The following is a 20,499-nucleotide window of genomic DNA, read 5'->3' on the forward strand; positions in this document are numbered from 1 at the left end:
GCAGAATTCCTGTTGTTTGCATTTACCCTAATCCACTTTATTAGGGAAACCAGTCAAAACAACGATGTAATGTACAAATTAGGAGAAAGATGTCCACTGGTAACAGGTTAAACGTGCCTAACACAATCTCTAAAATCATTCAGAAAGCTAACAGACATTAAATTACGTGATTTGCAATATTGAAATGGCATCCCAAATGTGACTAGACCACTGGAATGATACAATATTGTGTAGTTCTGGTCGGGAGGAGAAGCTCAGCTATTGAAAAATCTACTTTAACTAATACGTACAGAAGCAATGGCTGCCTAACCAAACCATCAGGTAATCACAGCATCCACTGGCACTGCTGTTCAAGTCACTGGAATAATGAGGTCGGCATTGAAAGTCATTTCAATAACTGTCTAACGGGCACTCTTTCTTTTAATGTTAAAAATGATTTAAAGGGAAATGAAGGTAGGTCAAAACTTATAGCACATCATTCAGCAACCTGGGGACAATACAGTGCAGACATCCTTCCCCACATGAGGCCCCATTAAATGTGGGCCCCACCTTAGGACCCACCAATGTGGACTCCACCCCTTCACCAGGCCCCATCAAATGCAAAACCCTCTCCTACATCAGGGTCAGGACCCATCAATGTGGACCACTTCCCCAAGCCAAACCCATCCAACGTGGACCCCTCACTGGGCCCCTCCTCTGCCACCCCATCCGAGAACAGTTTCAGATTGGACAACATCTTCAGTTTTAATTTGAGCATTTGCCACTGGATGCTGGGAAGGGGAGGAAGGGGAGGAAGGGGAGGAGGAGGAGGAAGGGGAGGAGGAGGAGGAAGGGGAGGAGGAGGAGGAGGAAGGGGAAGGGGAGGAGGAGGAGGAGGAAGGGGGGGAGGAGGAGGAAGGGGGAGGAGGAGGAGGAGGAAGGGGGGGAGGAGGAGGAGGAGGAGGAAGGGGGGGAGGAGGAGGAAGGGGGGGAGGAGGAGGAGGAGGAAGGGGGGGAGGAGGAGGAGGAGGAAGGGGGGGAGGAGGAGGAGGAGGGGGGGAGGAGGAGGAGGGGGGGGAGGAGGAGGAGGGGGGGAGGAGGAGGAGGAAGGGGGAGGAGGAGGAGGAAGGGGGAGGAGGAGGAGGAAGGGGGGAGGAGGAGGAGGAAGGGGGGAGGAGGAGGAGGAAGGGGGGAGGAGGAGGAGGAAGGGGGGAGGAGGGGGAGGAAGGGGGAGGAGGGGGAGGAGGAGGAGGAAGGGGGAGGAGGGGGAGGAGGGGGAGGAAGGGGGAGGAGGGGGAGGAAGGGAGGAGGGGGAGGAAGGGGGGAGGGGGAGGAAGGGGGGAGGGGGAGGAAGGGGGGAGGGGGAGGAAGGGGGGAGGGGGAGGAAGGGGGGAGGGGGAGGAAGGGGGGAGGGGGAGGAAGGGGGGAGGGGGAGGAAGGGGGGAGGGGGAGGAAGGGGGGAGGAGGAGGAAGGGGGGAGGAGGAGGAAGGGGGGAGGAGGAGGAAGGGGGGGAGGAGGAGGAGGAAGGGGGGGAGGAGGAGGAGGAAGGGGGGGAGGAGGAGGAGGAAGGGGGGGAGGAGGAGGAGGAAGGGGGGGAGGAGGAGGAGGAAGGGGGGGAGGAGGAGGAAGGGGGGAGGAGGAGGAGGAAGGGGGGGAGGAGGAGGAGGAAGGGGGGGAGGAGGAGGAGGAAGGGGGGGAGGAGGAGGAGGAAGGGGGGGAGGAGGAGGAAGGGGGGGAGGAGGAGGAAGGGGGGGAGGAGGAGGAAGGGGGGAGGAGGAGGAAGGGGGGAGGAGGAGGAAGGGGGGAGGAGGAGGAAGGGGGGAGGAGGAGGAAGGGGGGGAGGAGGAGGAAGGGGGGGGAGGAGGAGGAAGGGGGGGAGGAGGAGGAGGAAGGGGGAGGAGGAGGAGGAAGGGGGAGGAGGAGGAGGAAGGGGGGGAGGAGGAGGAGGAAGGGGGGGAGGAGGAGGAGGAAGGGGGGGAGGAGGAGGAGGAGGAGATGATGATGATGATAGATACAAGTGACTGTCAAGAGAGCAGCAAAGCTAATAACCTCACATCGGGGTTCGGGTTCGGGTTCTAGTATGTCTTTTAAGTTTCTACCCCTTTTGAAGGCTGAGACTATGGTGTATTGTCCCAGTGTCCCTACCTTCCACTTTTAGTTCTTCAAAGTGTGTTTTAACTGTCTGTGAATATTCACTGCCATCCCACTGTATCTCGTTATCAAGGGTAGTTTCCGTGTTGTGTTGTCCTGTGTTGGGGGATTTGTGATACTTTTTAAAAAGTCAGATTTGATGTGTCTGAGTCTCTGTCTGCTGCAGCCCTGTGTCTAAGTGCAGAGAAGAGGATAGTAGTGGCTTGGTGGAAGTCCTCTGCCCTGGTGCAAATGCGGTGAAACCGGGTCAGTTGTCCCTTGACAATGCCTCTGAAGGTGTGTTTGGGATGGTGGCTCCCTGTGTGTAGGAGGGTGTGTGTGTCTGTGGTTTTAAAGAATACTTTGGTGGCTAGTTTCTGGCTGCCATTTTCTGGTGCTAGTTTAAATACCGTAGTGTCCAGGAAGTCAACTTTCTCCCTATTTATTGCGGCCTTAACCTTAATCGATGGATGATGAGTGTTTAGGATTTGAATGAATTCCTCTAATTTTACCTCCGAGTGTGTCCACACTCCCCAGATGTCATCCAGGTATCTATAAAGACACATGGGTATCTTGGGGCACTTTGGATAAACTGTTTCCTCCCATTTTGCCATGTATATTTTGGCATAGGCTGGAGCAAACTTCTTTCCCATCGCTGTGCCCTTGACTTGTAAGTAGAATTCATTATTGAATTCAAAGTCATTTTTAGTTAGGCTGAGGTGAAGGAGTTCTATCAAGGCCTCGTCTGGTCTCTCCAGCTGAGGGTTCTCCCGAAGGATATCGCTCACTGCCGGTATACCCCTGTCCGTTTCTATATTGGTGTACAGGCTTTCAATGTCCATGGTGAAGAGTACGGCCTCAGGGGACACTGACATGGAATTGACTATCCGGACAAAGTGGTACGTGTCCTTGATGTAGCTGGAGTGTTTCTGCGATAGTGGGTTAAGGAAGGCATCAATGTATTCTGCTATCCTGTATGACTCACTGCTGCAGTCCGACACGATGGGCCTGCCGGGTGGTATTTCTCCCGGAACAGTCCATGACTCTGGGTTCCTGTGTATTTTGGGGAGGATATGGAACTTTCTTGCTCGTGGCTGTATCCCTGTCAGGTACTCCACCTGCTTCTTCCCCAGGTATCTAGTCCTTTCTAGTTCTCGCAGAATGTTCCTAATTTCTGTGTGTGTTTCCCAGTATATGGGTTCCTTTAGTTTAGTGCAGTGTTCGGTGTTGTTTAATTCTCTGTGTGCCTCAAATAGATATTGCTGTTTGTCCATGATAACTATGCTGCTCCCTTTATCTGCTGGTTTGATAACAATATCCATATTTTCCTTCAGCTCTTTCAGGGCTGTTCTCTCCTTCCTAGTTAAATTGGCCTTATCCTGTACTTCTCCCTCCCTCTCCATTATCTCATCCAGTGTGCTCTCGAATTGTAGGACCGCTTCTGACCTGTACCTCCTCTTGGGGCTCCAGTCTGAGCGAGGGGTGAAATGGGTCTTTCTACCTTCTGCCTCCGCAACAAAGTGGACGAGTACCAATCTCCTATCGAACTTATCCATGTCCTCCTCAATCTGCTCCTTATGGAGTTTTGCAGTTGGTACAAAAGTGAGGCCCCTGTTCAGAACTTTTTGCTGGGTTTCTGTAGGGATGAACGTACGGGAGAGGTTCACGATGGTCTCTCCCAGTCGTGGACCCTGCCTCTCTCGGCTTTGTCTCCACTCTAGTTTAAAGACTGCATCCACCTCTTGACTATGGTCAGGGCTGTGTTCTCTGTCCAATCGATGTGGTCTCTGTCTACCTTAAACTGCCTCGCCAGGACTGCAGGGATATAATTCTTAGTTCTAATAACCTCATTTAGTTGGCCCAGGGTTGCTTGTTCTGCCTCTGTCAAACAGTGGCTAAAGTTCAGTTCTGGCACCCAGATACTGGCATTGGGAAATTTAATATGGGCCATTCTTAATAGTTGCTGAAGCTGTTTAGTCGCTGTTGCTGGTTGATGTGATCTGTTGTTTATTCCAAAGGAAAGGATAACCTTCTTAGTTTCCAGTTGTGGCTTTAACTTTGTCAGGATAGCAGTGGCATGGGTGAATTTGGCTCCCGGAAAGCTGTCCAATTGAACATCCTTATTAGGGCATCTTTTGATCCTGGAAATGTTAGAGTCCCCTATAATTAGTATAGGTTTAAGGGGCCTTAGTTCCCAAGTTACATTTTTCTGTTTAGAGTGAGGATGCCTCCTTACTTGGCCCTCCTGGTTGTTGCAAATAGGGGTTACCTGTCCTCTTGTTTGTCCCACGTCCTCCGACTCTCGGGCTGTGTGGTTCCCTGGGGTGGAAGACTTGCTCGGTCCTCGTGTACTGGCTCCCCTTGTCTGTCTGCCCATCCGCACTGGTGTGGGGTGGGGTGCTGATTCCCTGGAGTCTTGGGTCGGGGAGGCCGTGGGGGTGGCGGGCTGGGGTTCCCCTGCTCCTAGGTTGGATTGCGTCTTCTCCGAGGGGCTCATGGCTGGGGAGGGGCTCACCTGGCGTCTTCTCTGTTCCTGTGACTGGGGCAGTGGGGCCGCATCGGCGTCGAGTTAGTTAACTAGCTCCAGCGCCCTCCCGTGGACGATACCGGAACTCCTACTGCAGGCGTCGGCGCCGAGAGGGCTGACCAGCTCCAGCGCCCTCCCGTGGACGATACCGGAACTCCCACTGCAGGCGTCGGCGCCGAGAGGGCTGACCAGCTCCAGCGCCCTCCTGTGGACGGTGCCGGAACTCCCACTACACGCGTCGTTCTCAGGACCTGTTGGCCTGAGACAGTCCCGCAGCGCAATTACCGGCCACAACTTCGTTTTACTCGGCGCCGACGGACGGGGTGCAGCGTGGGCGGTCTTTTTCCGGGGCTCGGGTGTGATACGAGTCCGGTCACGGCTGACCCAGAAGCCGTCCCTGAAGGTTCCCCTCTCCCCCTTGAAATGCGGTTTACATTGTCCGTGAGACAACCTAATGCACTACTGAATGCTACATACTTTTCAAAGACTTGTGAACGTCAGAAGCAATATAGCAATGCAAAGGGCCTTAAGAATAAGTTGAGGGTGATATGAAGGATCTTCCAGCAATGGAACAGAAACAAAAAGAATAAAGCTAGATCAAGTCCTTTGAATAACCATATACTTAATTTCTTCAACAATTTTCCAAATTAAACAATGAATATTGTGGATAGCAAATTGATTTCGGAGTAGTATATACATAGAACTTTCTTATTTCCCTAATCAAAGACTGGCAGGACAGTCAAGGTAAGAAGGTATAACAATAATCTTACCTCTAGTTTTTTATTGAGTCTGGCCTCCTGTGCCTTCAATCTCTCCTTCTGATACTTTTCATGCACTTCCTTCAAATTGTCTACAATAGATCTCTTGTCAGATGCTGTCTCTGTTAGGGATGCAATCAAATCAAAGTTATAATAGGTAGTAGCTTCCAATTCAACCAATTATTTATCATTCAAAATATACACCTCAGCAGGGAGAAATCAACTAACAATTTTATTTAGTTTCTATTCATTTATCGCTACCTGAAGCTTAAGTTTCCAATTAAAATCCATCTGATTCAATGCAGTAATATCTGCCAGAATTAAATGGAAACTCTCACATACCATTTTGTTTTGTTTATCACACATGTACTGAGAGCCCCAGTCTTAGAACACATACCGACTAACACATGTAGGGTTCTTGGTAATGTTAACTGCTAAGGCTAATGAAATGGCGTCTCTGTAATGCTAACTGCTGATGTAATAGTTTCTCTGTAGCTGCAATATTTGGGTTTTAACTACACATTATGTTGAAATTCTATAAGACAGTAGTAAGACACATTATTCTATCTTGTTTGTCTGGGAACCGAGCTTTTGCAGTTTTTCGGTCGAGGCGAGTGAGGAGGTGGAACGAGTGCGGGAAGTGCTCGGTGATCACTGGACGGAGTCTACGGGAATTCGAGGGTCCGGAGATTGGCAACGTTTCGGCGGAGGTCATTGAGGAGGAACACCGGAGGCGTGAGCTCCAACGATTTTTGTGCACAAACTGTTAACTTTAACAAGAGTGGCGTCTTTGTCTTTTATATTTGGTTTCTCTACTAACCACACAACAAAATAAGAGATATAAAGTGTAATCATTTAATAGCTGGATAGAATTGGGGACCACGTGAAGTGATGGAGAGATTACAGACCAGATAATGTTCTAAGTGTCGGTTGCCAGAAAAACATTGGCAAGAACTGGAGGAAGAACACTTCCTACTTCTTTTTAAAATTAGGATAACATTATTTGTTACATTGCTAAAACAAGACAGGCTTCCGAATACCATTGCATCTCTATTGGTAGAGTAATCCTTCAATACCGTACCATGTGAATAGCCTGGATTGTGGGACTCCAGGTCGGTCTTACAAGAGATATAGTTAAGCCTGGAAAATTGTAGCTATGGAGGAAAGATTGGATAAGTTTGGGTTGTTTTCTAGTCTTGAGATGTATAAAATTGGGAGGATTAAATGGCAGAAATGAGAAGGACTTATTTCCCGAACGGGGAATAAAAAAAAAAACTGAGGAGCATAGTAACTGCTGGTAGTATTGAAAGTATTTTCACTCAGAGGATTGTAGAGGGATCTGAAATACTTCCAAGGCATGAATTCCACGCATATTTAAAAAGTAGATGAATATCTAAAGAGCTGTGATCAACTGGGCTACAGAGCCTGAGGTAGGACGTGGAATTAGAATGGGTAGCTCTTTTCTCGACCATCCCAGATACAGTTTTTATGGTTCTATGAGCTTGGCTTAGAAAATAGGCAGGTAAGTTTTATTTTTCGAAACACAATTTAGTTGTTCAATTAATTTTTAAAAGTGTTTATACTTGTAAACTTTCAACTTAAAAAACTTTCTTTTATCAAGTTTTTTTGGAATGTGTCATCTCAGGTGTTTACAGAGAGAACATTTTGAGATGCAGATGTACCCTTTTTAACAATGCAACTCAATGACACATTAGATCCTTCACCCTTTCCAGCTCTTTGCAGATTCAGTCCTGAAAACAAAAAGCAGAAAACTAATTTTGAGCTTAAGAGCTTGGTAGATAAATATCATATTGTCTTTGGAATTTTGCAGTGACAAAGGATCGCAGATCGACATTGTAGACTGCTTTTCTTTTCACAAATTCTGCCTGATTCCGTGCGTGTTACAGCAAGCTACTCACAACATTTCTGAGCCAAATCCCACAGTCTCAGAAGCACAGCAAATTTTACAGTTTATCATTAAACTGCAGAATACAATGAATTATGTCACTGGATGGAACAATCAGCTATTGAAAGAAAACCTGCTAGAAATTTAGGTAAACTTTTTGAAAACAGAAATCAAAATATCACAGATGCTGGAAATGTAAAGAGAATGACAAAATATTCAGCAGGTGAAGCAGTGTCTAAAAAGAGAGAAACAGAATTGCTGAAATAATATTTCAAAAGTCACTGTCATTGTTTCATGCTCCACCTCCTCAGGAGAAAGTACTGTACTACTCTTTAAAGAAGTCTGCTAAATAAATGAACAACAGTCACGTGCAACCTAATTTTAAAAAAAGTACTTTCAATAGGGGAGAAGGCATCCCATTATGTTTAACTTATAAAACAGTGACACTACCAATATTCTGAGAAGTCCTTTTCCAACTAAGGCTGTATTGCCCAGTGACATTACCTTTGTAGAGAAAGTGGTTTAACCTTGGGCTTCTCAGCAGCAATGGAGGAAGGGGTTTTGATTTGTGGTTTGGTGGAACTGGACACTTTGCTTAGTTTTGCTGGAGTCCTTTTAATCGATTCATCACAGGACTGGTAATACAAGAGAAAGAAAACGGTGAAATGTTCAAAGGTTCATTTTATTGTCAAAGTATGCACGTACAACTCTGATATTTGTCTTCTCCAGATAGTCCTGAAATACAGAAAGACCATGAGAGTTGATGAAAGACACCAACTCTCCCCCACCATCAGTATGAAAAAGAAAAGAAACAATAACAATCCCTGACTCCCTGACTCACAGAGAAAAACAGCGACAATAACAATCTGCAATCCCCTGACTCACAGAGAAAAACAGCGACAATAACAATCCCTGACCTGCTCACTTGCAGAAAAAGCAGAGACAATGGCATTAAATCCACACTGCTCCCCCACAGGAAAAAAAATTACAATAACAATCCCCGACCCCCTCACCTGCAAAACAGACCAATGACAGTAACATCAAAACCCCCAACCCCCACCTTACACACAAAATATTTACAGCTCACCCACCCACCAACCAGCCACAATTAACAAAACACCAAAAACCTGAAGGAAACCAATATGAAGTACAGTCCAAAATTCACATATGTCTCAGAATATTGGAAACAGCTTTCCATCGGCATACGAAGGCAGTGGCTGCAAACTCAACAAATCAGCAAAAGCATTTTCAACTTAATAAATCCAATTTTAGTTGGTCAATTAATCAAGGCTGACAACTGAAAATATTCAGAGGATGGCAAATCAATTTGGCTAAATGCTGTAAAAAATAAATTGTAAAGACTGCAACAATCCAGATTTCTCCAAACTTTCAGAAAGCATTGCCTCCTGCTGCTTTAACATAGCAGATACAAAGCAGGAGAATAGCAGCAATTGAGGAGAGACAACCGAACACACTATTGAATGCTGCATACATTTCAAAGACCTTTGGAAGTCAGAAGCAATATAGCAATGAGTTGAGGGTGATATAAAGGATTTTCCAACAATGAAACAGAAACAAAAAGAATAAAGGTAGATCAAGTCCTTTGAATAATCATATACTTAATTTCCTCAAACACCAGGAAATCTGCACATGCTGGAATTTCAAGCAACACACATAAACGTTCACCAGCAAACTTTATGTTACTTAATTTCCTCAACAATTTTCCAAGTTAAACAATGAATATTGTGGAGAGCAAATTGATTTTGGAGTAGTATATACATACAACTTTCTTATTGCCCTCATCAAAGACTGGCAGGGCAGTCAAGGTAAGAAGGTACGACGATAATCTTACCCTTAGCTCTTTAATGAGACTGGCCTCCTCTGCCTTCAATCTCTCCTTCCGAAGCTTCTGCTCTTTCTTCAATTTGTTTACAACAGATTTATGTTTCCTCAGATCATCTTTCAGTGCATGAATCCTGCCCTCAATATCACTCTGCTCAGATACTTTCTCTGTTAGGGATGCAATGAAATCAATGTTATAATAGGTAGTAGCTTCCAATTCAACCAATTATTTATCACTCAAAATACATATCTCAGCAGGGTGAAATCAACTAACAATTTTACTTAGTTTCTATCCATTTATTGCTACTTGAAGCTTAAATTTCCAATTAAAATCCACCTGCTTCAATGCAGTAATAGCTGCAAGAATTAAATGGAAACTCTCACATACCATTTTGTTTTGTTTATCACACATGTCCTGAGATCCCCAGTGGCAGGAAATGCATTTTGATTTTGACACTGTCCTCCTGGTACCATTCTCCTGTAAATATAATCAAAAGCTGTCACTGTACAGTGCAATCAGATCCATAACTCACTAAATGCACTCTTAAAGCTCAGAGTACTACTAACACACAGCTGAGCAAAGCAATAGACTCTTAAATGTCTTCTTAATTGGCCCAGTAAGCCGACAGATGAAGGGCAAACAGGGAAGGAAAGAAATACTGATATCCCCCAAAATACCAATTACGCACATAAAGCCCCAACCTCGTCGGACACTGACCGGCCAGAGTCACGGCCTCGTTGGAGACGTGGCTCACACTCTCAACAGCAAATACAGTTGTGGACTCATTGAGATCATAAGCAGGGAAACATCAGGAAACAATTTAAATATAAAATCAGATTTTAAAAAAATGGAAGCTAATGGTGAGCATTGCATCAATAGGCAGAGAAACACTTGCTGCAAAATAGATTACATGCAACATTTCACTAACCAAAGCTAGAACTCACTGACCACTGCTTTTAAACCTTTTCCTTTGTGTGGTACAAATCTTGCCAGTGTAGTTTTCACGTTGATTTCCAGAGTTCAATTTGATTTGGGCTATTTAATCCCACACCCTGTCAAATACAGCCTCATTAAAGGCAGTCACTCAAATCACCTGTAAATACTGCACTAACTCTGACCATGGAAAGTCAAAATGGGCATGGGGGAACAGATTACTGAAGAGCAAATGCCCCTTAAGAGCACTGTTGGTGACACCTCCCATTACTTTTATGATTGGACAGTAATTAGCCAGATCGGATATACTCTGTTTTTGGTGGATAGAATGTAACTAGGGACATGTAGTTGCTACTGACAGACCTGTACTGGATACGCTTGGCATGCTAGGCATTTAGTTCTGAAGTGCAACTTTAAGCACGGCACATCGGAGGTTACCCATTTTCATTATTATTGCTGTTCCTGCTACTTGCTCATTCTTTGATTTGGCTGAAAACTACCATTATAACAGTGAGGACTTTGGGAGGAAGCACAGATGCATCATTCACTCAGTTCTTCCAGTTGAATATAGTTTCACAAAGTTCATTCCAGGCTCTGGTTTAATTGAAGGTGGGGATCTTTACTGGAAAAGTGTCCTCATGTTAGCTAACCTATCACCATCACGACTGTGTGAACCAGGGTGGCAGAACTTTGATCAGATCCATTGGTTGGGGAACTGCTGAACTCTTCATTGAAGATGAGAAAATCTGCAGATGTAGGAAATCCAAAGTAATACCCAGAAAATGCTGAAGGAACTCAGCAGGCCAAGCAACAGCTACGGAAAAGAGTTAACAGTCGTGGAACAGTCCATGTTTCGAACCTAAACAGGCATCACTCCACAACTCTTCCTACGCTACAAAGATAACTGCATTGGTCCTGCTTCCAGCACCCATGCTGAGCTCATCAATTTCCTCAACTTTCTCCAATTTCCACACTGCCCTCAACTGGCCCATTTCTGACACCTCTCTCCCCTTTCTCGATCTCTGTCTCCATCTTTGGAGACAGTTTATCTACTGATACTCTTTACAAACCCACTGACTCTCACAGCTCTCTGGAAAAGTCATCTTCCCACCCTATCACTTGCAAAATTGCCATTCTCTAGCCTCAGTCCTCCATCTCCACTGCATCTGCTCCCAGAATGAAGCTTTTCATTCCAGAACAACTGAGATATCCTCCTTCTTCAAAAAAAAGGGTTTCCTTTCCTCCACTATCAACACAGCCCTCAACCACATTGCACAAATCACCCTCAACCCTTCCACCTGCTGCCACACGAGGGATAGGGTTTCTCTTGTCCTCACCTATCACCACACAAGCCTCTGCATCCCGCACGTAACTCTCTGCAACTTCTGCTATCTCCAAAGGGAGCCCACCACCAAGCACATCTTTCCGTAGGAATCACTCCCTACACGACTCCCTTGTCCACTCATCCCTCCCCACTGATCTCCCTCCTGGCGCTTATCCTTGCAAGCGGAACAAGGGCCACACCTGCCCCTACACCTCCTTCCTCACTACCATTCAGGGCCTCAAACAGCCCTTCCATGCCAGGAGACACTTCACCCGTGAGTCTGTTGGGATCACCTATTGTATCTGGTGCAAAATGCCAGGTTGTACAGCTGGATCAAAGGCTCGTCTCCACTAGGAAAGTTACAGGCACAGATTGCAGTGTCATTGCCCAGAACAAGAGTCTATTAGTAAAGTAATTGATAGTTGTTTCTGCTGCCAGAAAGTTGTCACGGTGCTTCACCAACAACATCTTAAACCGGATGGAAAAGACAAGAATGAGAATTCCCAACCAACCTTTAACTTTGTTGGCCCCAGCTGCTCGCACTTCAGCCTCCCAATCTTTCAACAGGTTTTGGAAAGCAGGAACCAGATCATTTTCCGCAATTTCAGGACCCACGGTTTTCTGAAGCTTTAAAGGCAAGAGAAAGTAAATGAGTAACAAAGATAGAGCGGGTTTCAATAGCAGCAATCTGTGCATTAACACGTGAACAGAGGAATCACAAAGACAACACCATCTTTCTTTTCCACACTCGTCTCGCTGCTGCCATCAGGTAGAAGGTGCAGGAGCCTCAGGACCCTCACCACCAGGTTCAAGAACAGTTACTACCTCTCAATCATCAGGTAGAAGGTGCAGGAGCCTCAGGACCCATACCACCAGGTTCAAGAACAGTTACTAACCCTCAACCATCAGGTTCTTGAACAACAGGGGATAAGTACACTCATTCGATTGAGATGTTCCCACAACCAATGATCTTACTTTAATTACTCTTTATCTTGTTATTTCATACTCTTGTTATTTATTGCTATTTATTTATATTTGCATTTGTACTTTATCTTTTATTGATCCTGTTCAGTTACTATTCTATAGAAATTGCTGAGTATGCCCACAGGAAAATGAATCTCAGGGTTGTGTGTGGTAACCTCACTGTTACGAAAGACCTAGATTAGTACCCTGTTTTCGCTTTCAGAAGGCGTTTTCACTGTTAAGAAAAAAAAATCAGCGGGCGATAAAAGGCAGCAGTCGATAAAAGGCAGCACACGATCTGAGTAGCTGCTCTCCCCCGGATTCGGAATGGCATTGCTTAAACACGAGCCTGTGAGCAGCCATTTGCAAGATGAGTTCTAAGGTATCGGAAAAGCCTGAAAGAGCTCGTAAGGGTGTTACACTTAGTGTAAAACTAGACATAATTAAGCGTTTCGATGGTGGTGAACGAAGTAAGAACAACGTGAGTTTGGCTTGTGGAAGCTGACGGACATGATGTTGAAGAGGTTTTGGCATCCCATGACCAAGAACTGACAGATGAAGACCTGATGCAATTGGAAGAGAAAAGGATAACAATGGAAACCGAATGAGTAATGATAAAGTACGACTTTAATTTTGAAAGGGTACGTCGGTTTAGGAGATATTTGCAGGATGGTTTGAGTCCTTACAAAGAACTGTGTGATAGAAAAGTGCGCAGGGCTCAGCAGTCAAGCAAGCCTTCCACATCAGCCACAGCAGACGACGAACCTCGACCTTCGACACCGAGGCGGGCAGAGGTAGAAGATGAGCTGCCCGCTCTAATGGAAACAGACGATGATGAGATGACACCCCAGTATCCCACCACCCCAACCCCCAGGCCACGGACAGATATCGATTTGTGGAGAATGCAACGGTAGCCGGGAGGCACACAGCACATCTTTAAGAAAGAAGCCGAAATAAACAAGCTAATTAATTAGGTGCCAGCAACACGTAATTGCCGGCCCAGATCAGAGATGACGCAATCGGAAATCGGCACTGATCTGGGCCAACAGTTACATGTCGGGCGGCACCTAATTAATTAGCTTGTTTATTTCGGCTTTTTTCTTAAAGATGTGCTGTGTGCCTCCCGGCTACTGCTGCATTCCTGCCTGCTTCGCAGCAATGTATCGCTCTGCAGATTGGAGGGTGGGGGCCACTGCACCATCCAAACTCTGACTCAACCTAACACACCATCATCAGTGTGCTCGGCGCTGCCTTCCCGATTCTGGTAAGTAATACTACACTGTACATACATTATTTCTCCTTTGTATCGGCTGTGTATTTTTATGTGTTATTTGGTATGATTTGGCAGCTTCATAGCTTAAAGGTTAGTGGAGAGAGTGTTTTTGCCAACAGCACTTGCGTGAGATTTCCTGCCGATGGCGCTTGCGTGAGATTTTTGCTACGGAGAACACTGCCGGCAATGATTGTGGAAAGGTATTTCTACTTTATATAGGCTGTGTGTTTATCATATCATTCCTGTTTTTACTATATGTTACTGTTATTTTAGGTTTTATGTGTTATTTGGCATAATTTGGTGGCTATTTTTGGGTTAGCAAACGCTCACAAAATTTTCCCAAATAAATAAATGGTAATTGTTTCTTCGCTTTACTACATTTCGGCTTACGAACCGTTTCATAGGAACGCTCTACCTTCGAATGGCGGGGGAAACCTGTATGTACTCTGAAAATAGCAACTTCAAAATTGAAAATCTGAACTGTACTTTAGCTACGGACTTCACTGCAAGATTAGTTTATATGTGGTCTTGAGCATAGAAAGTGCCTTTTGTTATGGTTTGTCATTAGCAATGATAGCAGAACATTATAAATACAATAAACTCTGTACCAGTATAATGCAATTGTTTTCCAATAATGGGTTGGTGCCAATTTCACAAGTGCTCTGGCAACCCTTATCTTGTTCTGGCATATTCCCCCTTCCTTTCCAGTCCTGATGAAAGGTCTTGGCCCAAAATGTGACTGTTTATTCACTTCAATAGATGCTGTCTGACCTGCTGAGTTCCTCCTGCATTTTGTGTGAACCCTTTCCCATGAACTTTCCTTCAACTATCACTTTCTAGAATATTCCCCTTCTCCTCTTCCCACCCCCCACCGACGTTCTTGTTCTGGCATCTTCCCCCTTCCTTTCCAGTCCTGATGAAGGGTCTCAGCCCAAAACGTCGACTGTTTATTCACTTCCTTAGATGCAGCCTGACCTGCTGAGTTCCTGCAGCATTTTTGTGTGTGTTACCTTACATAGAGCTTATTTTTGAACACGGGTTAGTTATCTTATAAAGACAAACAATATAAAGTCTTTGCCTGTTCCAAGGGTAACAATCCTAAGCTGACAAAATGGCTGTGTTTTCTGTGTCCTTTTGAACACCGGTCCATCTGTAATTTGCTTTAATTTTCGATTAGGTTTACAGTTTTGAATTATGTAATTTTATCATGGGTGGCGGGGTGGAAATACATCTCTACCAAGAGAGGTGTAAGGCGTTCCTTCCCTCCGCTAGCCTGCAGGTCACCCTTGGGCAAGGTGTAGCACCTGCTTAGCCAACCCCACCCCCCCACCTGCAATCAGGGTCACGTGAAGCCATGGGGTAAGAGGAAAGAAACCCAGAGAAATGTTGCCGTTGTGTTCAGATGTTTATCAATGATTGGATACCTCATGCTCTGGTAAAGAAATAAATGAGAGGGGAGAAAAAGGGAATGGTTAGATAAATGATGTCCATTTAGAAGTAGTATTCTTTAGTGTTACCCAGGTAAAACATAGTCACAGTCATAGTCATACTTAATTGATCCCAGGGGAAATTGGTTTTCATTACAGTTGCACCATAAATAATAAATAGTAATAGAACCATAAATAGTTAAATAGTAATATGTAAATTATGCCAGTAAATTATGAAATAAGTCCAGGACAAGCCTACTGGTTCAGGGTGTCTGACCCAAGGGAGGAGTTGTAAAGTTTGATGGCCACAGGCAGGAATGACTTCCTATGATGTTCTGTGCTGCATCTTGGTGGAATGAGTTTCTGGCTGAATGTACTCCTGTGCCCACCCAGTACATTATGTAGTGGATGGCAGACATTGACCAAGATGGCATGCAACTTAGACAGCATCCTCTTTTCAGACACCACCGTGAGAGAGTCCAGTTCCATCCCCACAACACCACTGGCCTTACGAATGAGTTTGTTGATTCTGTTGGTGTCTACAGCTGTAATGATCTATCCTTGATAATATATCCACAGATAAACCAGCTGCTTCAGTACAGATTTTACACTCATAGAGAACAGAAAGATTTAATCTCAATGCCTTGGGGTGGGACCGGAATTTTCTGGCCTTAAGAGACGGAATTTTAAATTTTTAAAGAAAGGCAAAGTTGAGAAAATATTGTCGTTGATGGCTCTGAATTCGAAAGTATGGTACACAGACAACAACGTGGGCAATTGTAATCAGCCAGTTTCTCAGGTCAAAAAAACAACTAAATAATGTTATTTAATCATTAAACAATGTTTCTTGATTGTTAAATAATATTAACCTGATTGTTATTGTTTGCAATTAACCTATGTAGGCAATGTGCCTTACCTTGAAGATTTGGATTACACTGCGGTGAGAAAAGCACGTTGATTTCAATAGATCCGAGTGTTTTCCCAGGCTGGGAAAGTCTAAGACTAAAGGGCATAGATTTAATTGGAGACACAGAACGCAACAAGCTGTTCCGGCCCTTCAAACTGCACCGCCAGTAAGCCACCAACTTGTGCAACAATCTACAATGACCCTTTAACATACTAACCGGAATGCTTTTGGACTGTGTGAGGAAACCGGAGCACCAGGAGGAAGCCTGAGGCAACAAGTTTTATACTGAGAACAAAGACCATCTGGTTCAAAAACTATAAACACACAGGAGATTCTGCAGATGCTGGAAACCCAGCACAAAATACTGGAGGAACTCAGCAGGCCAGGCAGCATCTATGGAAATGAAATAAACAGTCGATCTTTCAGGCCGAGACTGCTCTTAAGGGCTATAAATCTGCCGATGACACAACTATTGTTGGCAGAATTTCAGATGGTGACAAGGAGCCGAAGAGGAGTGAGATAGATCAGCTGGTTGAGTGGTGTGGCAACAATCTGGCACTTGTCAGTCAGACCAAGGAACTGATTGTGGACCACAGGAAGGTGAAGTTGAATCACCACCTCCCTACACCATACCTGGTCTGTGTGAAGTCAGCAGTGGGAAGGAACCAGCAAGGTCCAGTCCATCAAAAGCTTTAAGCAGCATTTAATTAATGCACTACATCACAAAATTTACCACAATGACAGTAAAACCAAGGAACTGATTGCGGACGTCAGGAAAGGGAAGTCAAGGGAACATACATCAGTCCCAATCAAGGGGACTGTGGAAAGGGTGAGTAGTTTCAAGTTCCTGAGTGTCAAAGTCTCTGAGGATCGTCCTGGGCCCAACATATCAATGCAATTACAAAAAAAAACGCACAGAAGTGGCTACATTTCATTCAGAGTTTGAGGAGAATTGGCAGGTCATCAAAGACACTCTCAAGTTTCTAGAGGTGTACCACGGAGAATGTTCTAACTGGTTGCATTGCTGTCTGGTATGGAGGGAACACGACACAGGATCAGAAAAGGCTGCAAGTCGTTATAAAATCAGCCAGTTCCATCACAGGCATTAGCCTGTCTGGCATCCAGACGCTTTCAAAAGGCAATGCATCAAAAAGGGGGCATCTATTAAGGGCCCCATCACCCAAGATATGCCCTCTTCTCTTTGCTACCATCAAGGTGGGGGTACAGGTGGCACACTCAATATTTCAGGAACAGCTTCTTCTCCTCTGCCATCAGATTTCCGAATGCACAATCAACCCATGGACACTACCTCAGTAATTTTTAAATATCTACACATTTAATATATATAGTAATATTTTAAAATTATATACTGCTTTGTACTGCTGGCATAAAACAACCAAATTTCACAACGTATGCCAGTGATATTAAACCTGATACTGGGATGAGGTGAAAGTAAGGAAATAGCACCCTTCGTGGAGGAGATAGATGAAAGAGTTGGAGAGTTTGCAGAAGATCTCAATGAGAGGCTGTTGGAGATTCAGAAAAGGAAGCGAAGTGTCAGAATAAATTTGTAAATCCAGGTAACTCTGCGGCAAGATAAAAGTTGGTGACAAAGGTGATGAAAATGTTGGGCTCCACACGAGAGTATGAAGCAGCCCTGATATTATTGATGCCAGGGAGAGGAAGGCGAAGGTGTGTACAGGGATATGTTTGGACAACCAAAAGATAGCTGCAGTGAAAGCCCATGTGACTGTATCCTTTTAGTCCCATTACTCCTCAGGCTTTTTTGAAAATTTGTTTAAGCTTACTACTCGCTTTTCGACCTTTCGGCTCATTTTTAAACAGAACTGAAGTTCCTCTTAACTTCCTCCAGTCAAAAGTAAAAAATATCAGTGTCATCAACCTGTGCACGTGCTGAATCCCCAGATCCCTGGCACTAGGCCAACAAGTTTGTTCTAAACCCTTGTCACAGGATTATCCTTCAGATACACTGAAAAAGATCTGAGCTCAATTCAGACCAACTTTGTTCTATTTCACATCCATGTTTAAAAACAAGATAATTAAATGAATCTGGAAAAAAAAATCTCAGCACCTTTTGGCATGTCAGTCAAATAGCTTTTATATTAAAAATACACAGGTGCTTGACTTAATGATTTTTTTAAAACTATATTAGAGGAACTAAAACAACAGGAATTCTGCAGATGCTGGAAATCAAAGCAACACACATCAAAGTTGCTGGTGAACGCAGCAGGCCAGGCAGCATCTCTAGGAGGAGATGCAGTCGACGTTTCAGGCCGAAACCTTTAGTCAGGGCTAACTGAAGGAAGAGTGAGTAAGGGATTTGAAAGTTGGAGGGGGAGGGGGAGATCCAAAATGATAGGAGAAGACAAGAGCGGGAGGGATGGAGCCAAGAACTGGACAGGTGATAGGCAAAAGGGATATGAGAGGATCATGGGACAGGAGGTCCGGGAAGAAAGACAAGGGGGGGGACCCAGAGGATGGGCAAGGGGTATATTCAGAGGGACAGAGGGAGAAAAAGGAGAGTGAGAGAAAGAATGTATGTATAAAAATAAGTAACAGATGGGGTATGAGGGGGAGGTGGGGCATTAGCGGAAGTTAGAGAAGTCGATGTTCACGCCATCAGGTTGGACGCTACTCAGACGGAATATAAGGTGTTGTTCCTCCAACCTGAGTGTGGCTTCATCTTTACAGTAGAGGAGGCCATGGATAGACATGTCAGAATGGGAATGGGATGTGGAATTAAAATGTGTGGCCACCCTCTGAATATACCCCTTGCCCATCCTCTGGGACCCCGCCCCCCCGCTGGCTTGTCTTTCTTCCCGGACCTCCTGTCCCATGATCCTCTCGTATTACCTTTCGTCTAACACCTGTCCAGCTCTTGGCTCCATCCCTTCCCCCTCCTGTCTTCTCCTATCATTTTGGATCTCCCACTCCCCCTCTAAATTTCAAATCCCTTACTCACTCTTCCTTCAGCTAGTCCTGACGAAGGGTCTTGGCCTGAAACGCCGACTGCACCTCTTCCTGGAGATGCTGCCTGGCCTGCTGCGTTCACCAGCAACTTTGATGTGTGTTGCTGTTATTAGAGGAACTAATTGTGTTTTCATGGCTTTTGACAGAATCAGAAGGGATTCGAGCTGGAACAGAAAACCTAAAGACTAGTTTTAAAACATAAATGCACCATATCATCATACCAAAGAGATGCACTTTGTGCTGTAGCAATAACACGTACTTCAGAAAATTTGTCTGCCACCATATAGCAAACACGCCAGGATTTACAATCCACTGCCTGCCGGAGGGTCGGCATCACCAACGCTTCCAGGTCTTCCTGGGGCAGCAGCTGGGCTGTGCTCACACAACCCTCAACTGCCAACAGCCTCACCGAATCCTGTGAAAAAGATGTTCAAACCGGGTTTGAGCTGGTTCTTCATTAAAAAACAAAATTAATTTACTGAAGTTAACATTAGGAAGAACTAATCTCATCAAAAAAATCATAAAAATAAATACTGACAATATAACAATTGTTTCCCAGATGATATCCATTCAGATCACCTAGAAAGTAGCAACAGGTTTCATTACTTTGCAATGTGTGCTGGAATCTTCCCAGGATACAAGTACTGGAATGGAGATACTGAACTTGTAAGTTATAACTGCTGAAAAGGCATGTTTAATTGGGGCCCATGCAACTGTCCGAGGCTACACCTTTAGTTTGGAGAAAGTGGGAGAAACCTAAGTCAAACTTGAGAGTAAGAACTAGTTCTACCAGGTGAGGAAAGATGGTGATGAAGGGGAACTGATAAGGTCTGTTGTCTAGAAAGAAGCAGAACTTTAAGGACTTCCTGGAAGGGGATGAAAACGTATAAACACTAAATCCACAGTGAAAATAAAGTGATCTGGGCCAGGCAACTGTAAGTGACTGAAGTGATGGAGAGATGACAGACCAGATAATGTTCTAAGTGTCGGTTGCCAGAAAAACATTGGCAAGAACTCGAGGAAGAATACTTCCTACTTCTTTTTAAAATTAGGACAACATTATTTGTTACATTGATAAAACCAGACAGGCTTCCGAATACCATTGCATCTCTATTGGTAGAGTAATCCTTCAATACCGAACCATGTGAATAGCCTGGATTGTGGGACTCCAGGTCGGTCTTACAAGAGATATTGTTAAGCCTGGAAAACTGTAGCTATGGAGGAAAGATTAGATAAGTTTGGGTTGTTTTCTAGTCTTGAGATGTATACAGTTGGGAGGATTAAATGGCAGAAATGAGAAGGACTTATTTCCTGAACGGGGGATTAAAAAAAAACTGAAGTCCATAGTAACTGCTGGTAGTATTAAAAGTATTTTCACTCAGAGGATGGTAGAGGGATCTGAAATACTTCCAAGGTATAAATTCCCCTCATATTTAAAAAGTAAATGAATATCTGAAGAGCTGCGATCAACTGGGCTACAGAGCCTGAGGTAGGACGTGGAATTAGAATGGGTAGGTCTTTTCTCGACCATCACAGA

General features: G+C 44.7%; 1 long non-coding RNA gene across 1 annotated transcript; it reads right to left on the reverse strand.

Annotated features, from left to right (window-relative positions):
* Positions 1–11,912: 11,912 nt before the first annotated feature.
* Positions 11,913–19,370, reverse strand: LOC140204488 (uncharacterized). Its single transcript, XR_011887648.1, has 2 exons — positions 19,222–19,370; positions 11,913–12,028 (listed from the first exon to the last, which is right to left on the reverse strand). It is a non-coding gene; the product is annotated as an uncharacterized lncRNA (long non-coding RNA).
* Positions 19,371–20,499: the final 1,129 nt, after the last annotated feature.

The sequence above is a fragment of the Mobula birostris genome, chromosome 10 (assembly GCF_030028105.1).
Source record: "Mobula birostris isolate sMobBir1 chromosome 10, sMobBir1.hap1, whole genome shotgun sequence".
Lineage (NCBI taxonomy): Eukaryota > Metazoa > Chordata > Chondrichthyes > Myliobatiformes > Myliobatidae > Mobula > Mobula birostris.